The sequence below is a fragment of the Sinocyclocheilus anshuiensis genome, unplaced genomic scaffold (genome assembly GCF_001515605.1).
Source record: "Sinocyclocheilus anshuiensis isolate Anshui unplaced genomic scaffold, SAMN03320099.WGS_v1.1 scaffold1098, whole genome shotgun sequence".
Taxonomy (NCBI): domain Eukaryota; kingdom Metazoa; phylum Chordata; class Actinopteri; order Cypriniformes; family Cyprinidae; genus Sinocyclocheilus; species Sinocyclocheilus anshuiensis.
This window is the reverse complement of record NW_015538053.1, coordinates 405,125-409,238: the sequence shown is the minus strand read 5'-3', so window position 1 is coordinate 409,238 and position 4,114 is coordinate 405,125. Positions and strand designations below refer to the sequence as shown.

The following is a 4,114-nucleotide window of genomic DNA, read 5'->3' as shown; positions in this document are numbered from 1 at the left end:
TCTGAATTTGCACAAAATTTGCCATTGTTTAACTTGCAACAAAGCAATGGCCACAAAGCTGCCCTGAAGGAGATCAGAAAAGCAGAGATGCTCCACCATGCTTGCCATGCAGGTCGTGTAGACATTACCATCATGCTGGTGCAATCTGGAGCCGTGGTGGATGCAGTGGCAATGAATGGAGCAACTCCACTCATGAGAGCTATTGAAAGCTGTCAATTCAGCTGTGTAGAGTATCTCATCAAAGCTGGAGCCAATGTCGTGGCAAAAACAAGAGAGGTGCTGGGTTTGATATTGAAATACTATTTTGATTGGTTTTGGTATACTATTGTTCAAAGGTGTAGTGTCAGTAAGATTTAAATGAATTTTTGAAAGAAGTCTCTTATGCTCACCAAGGATGCATTTATTTGATTAAAAATACAATAAAAACGGCAATATTGTGAAATATTATTACGACTTAAAATAACTGTTTTCTATTCTAATAAGTTTTTTCAAATGTAATTTATTTCTGTGATGCAAAGCTGAATTTTCAGTGTCATTACTCCAGTCTTCAGTGTCATATGATCCTTCAGAAATCATACTAATATGCTGATTTGCTGCTCAAGAAACATTTATTATTATTGTTGTTGAAAACAATTGTGCTGCTTAATAATTTTGTGGAAACTATGATACATTTTTTCAGGATTCAGGAATAGCTTTTATTTGAAGTATTTGAAACAGTAGTGTATGTCTACATCTACTTGTATAATTTTTCCCATAAAAAAAAATAAATAAATACGTTTGGTCACAGAGCAAAATTGCTTGGATATCGCTATAAATTATGGCAATGTGAGAATCATTGGCTTGTTCATGGCCAAATTCAACAGAAAGGACAAAGAAAGGAAACCAGAACCAACATTAAAAACACCCTCTTCAGCACAAGAAAAGGTGAATGGGAAAAATTCCTTTCTTTCTATAGCTAGAGTTGGGATTTTTAATGATTTTTAATTCTGTTTTCTGTAGATGGGTATTCGGTCACCAGCACGATCAGTTTCAGCAGCTGTGAAAAAAGACCTGAGAGACAGTATCATAGTTAAGAAGTTACCCAAAGTTCACCATTAGAACTGGCACCAACAAGTCTGACATCAGATTTGTTCCCAAAACCGTAAGACATTAAAACACATAGAAAGACACATAGATAGATAGATAGATCAGTGTCATATGATCCTTCAGAAATCATACTAATATGCTGATTTGCTGCTCAAGAAACATTTATTATTATTGTTGTTGAAAACAATTGTGCTGCTTAATAATTTTGTGGAAACTATGATACATTTTTTCAGGATTCAGGAATAGCTTTTATTTGAAGTATTTGAAACAGTAGTGTATGTCTACATCTACTTGTATAATTTTTCCCATAAAAAAAAATAAATAAATACGTTTGGTCACAGAGCAAAATTGCTTGGATATCGCTATAAATTATGGCAATGTGAGAATCATTGGCTTGTTCATGGCCAAATTCAACAGAAAGGACAAAGAAAGGAAACCAGAACCAACATTAAAAACACCCTCTTCAGCACAAGAAAAGGTGAATGGGAAAAATTCCTTTCTTTCTATAGCTAGAGTTGGGATTTTTAATGATTTTTAATTCTGTTTTCTGTAGATGGGTATTCGGTCACCAGCACGATCAGTTTCAGCAGCTGTGAAAAAAGACCTGAGAGACAGTATCATAGTTAAGAAGTTACCCAAAGTTCACCATTAGAACTGGCACCAACAAGTCTGACATCAGATTTGTTCCCAAAACCGTAAGACAGATAGATAGATAGATAGATAGATAGATAGATAGATAGATAGATAGATAGATAGAAAAATGGAAAATTTCTGATGTGTTTTGCGTTATAGCTAACAGTCCACAGCACACTGAGCAGGAAAAGAGAATACAGTTCTTCATACACTTTAACAAGAGCATCCCAGAGCTGAATGGGATTGAACGACTGGGGAGGAATAAATTAAATGTCTCTGTGCAATAGCTGCTTTGCATTCAGAGCAACTGTCTGTCTTTTAATTTCTGACAAATTAGTCGTTCCCAGACTTGTTCGTTTTGTCATTTGAGAAAAAATGAAAGATAGGTAAAGAAGGACCACAATATAAATCCCTTTTCTTGATAGTGGATAAAAATAACCTTTCATAGTCAGTCAATGAGATGCACAGTGGTCACCTTAGTTTGCTGCCATTTGGGATACTGCTATATAAACCCCTGACTGAGAGCACCACCTGCTCTATAAGCCTTTTTCCTTAATGCTTCTCCTGTGACTTTGGCTCTAATCACCAACCCCCACTGAACACAGGAAAAGGAGATGACAGTCACATATTTCAAGGTAACACATTAATCATTGTAGGTGATTGTGTCATTCTGTTTGATGTATGCATATACACATGCATGTTTTACATCACATTGGCCAGTAGGGGGCAGTCAGATACAATAATGTATTACGCATAATTTTAACTGCAGACAATGTTTTGGTTTACAAGAACACAAGAATAATAGTCTATTTATATGTTTAAAGATTAACACGAGAATTTTGTCTGGATGTGTTACAGGGAGAAACACTGACAACTTTATTTTTGAATGTAGATGTAAAATATTGTGTACAAGAAACAATGTGCACAGCACAGAGGTGTCCTACTAGGATGTGACCCTGTTTAGTAGTGTTTAAACGAATAGTTCACCCAAAAATGAAAGTTTGCTTAAAATGTACTCAGTTGAGTTTGTTTCTTCATCAGAACAATGGATCGTCTGCAGTGGTGCCATCAGAATGCATCAATAATCCATAATAACACGTTCTCCAGTGAAAAATACTTTCTTTCTTATTTGTTTAAAACTGTTTGGACTATTGTCGCTTGTAACGTGATCTGTGATATTTATCTTCTAATTGAATATTACAGATTAATGGACTCATATTTTAGAAGCAGTGGTTTGGAGTTAAAAATGTCTTGCTGGATTTGTTTCTTACAAACATGCAGCTTTTCACTTCTCAAGATGTTAACTGATGGACTGGAGTCCCATCTATATTCTGGATAAGGTGAGTACATTTTCAGCAAATCTTCATTTTTCTTTAATAAGACTCTAGAAATCAAACAGGACACTCTGTGTTAAATATGGAATGTGTTAAACGCCCCAGCAACTACACAGCAAGTTTTGCATGGAAAATGTAGTTTTAAATGTTGTTCATCTTCATTGAATGTAAATTCTGCAAAGCTCAATAGAAATTCACAACACCTGCACATTGTTGTTCCCAGGCTCTGACTCGGCACATTCACATGAAAGGAGACACAGTGGAGTCAGCTGGAACTCTATCTGTCATTCCATTACTGTGCAACCGGATGTGATGATAGTTCAAGTGGCCGTTGCAGAAAGGACAAGACACTGAAGATGTCAATTCTTCTGCGCTACAGACAGAAACAGGGCAATCAATGGACAGGTTGATTTCAATATTAAATCAATTCAGTCTGTTAATTCTAGACTGTTTAATAAGCGCAAGGCCATAAAAGGATGAGGAAATGATAATCGGCTCCAGTGCAGGAGGTAATTGCCTTGATGATGTGGCACTCACAGACACACTGACATCAGCTCCTAATCTTTAGCTCCAAAGGAAAAAGGAAGAGGAGGGGGAAAGGAGAAAGGTGTACCAGAAATCAGGAGGGAGGAATATTTAGAAAAGCAGATGACAAGTATCACTAAGTCCAAATGCTATTGTATGACATTGTTTTTTAGGACACAATTAGTTTTAAATAAATTGAAATGTATTTATAATTCCAGTCTTGAATGCTGATTGCTCAAAACAGCATTCTAGTGACTAGGTTATTTTCATAACCTTATATCATACAGTGTGATTTCATAACTCACAACTGTGATTTTATTTCACATAATCGCAATTTTATATCTCGCGATTATGACTTATTTCTCACAGTATGACTTTATATTTCACATTTTGAATTTCTTTTACTATATTTAACTACTGCCTTTTTCATTTTTAATCCGAGGTGCACTCTTAAAAGTAAAAGTTCTTATTGGCATCTGTAGTTCCATGAAGAACTTTTACATCCAAGTACTCTTAAAATTAAAGTTTTTTATTGG

The 4,114-nt window shown here is 35.4% G+C and overlaps 1 long non-coding RNA gene across 1 annotated transcript; it reads left to right on the top strand.

Annotated features, from left to right (window-relative positions):
- Window positions 1-98: 98 nt before the first annotated feature.
- LOC107682276 (uncharacterized) lies at window positions 99-1,070 on the top strand. The gene is made up of 3 exons (XR_001633440.1): window positions 99-276; window positions 788-924; window positions 1,000-1,070. It is a non-coding gene; the product is annotated as an uncharacterized LOC107682276 (long non-coding RNA).
- The last annotated feature ends 3,044 nt before the right edge of the window (window positions 1,071-4,114 follow it).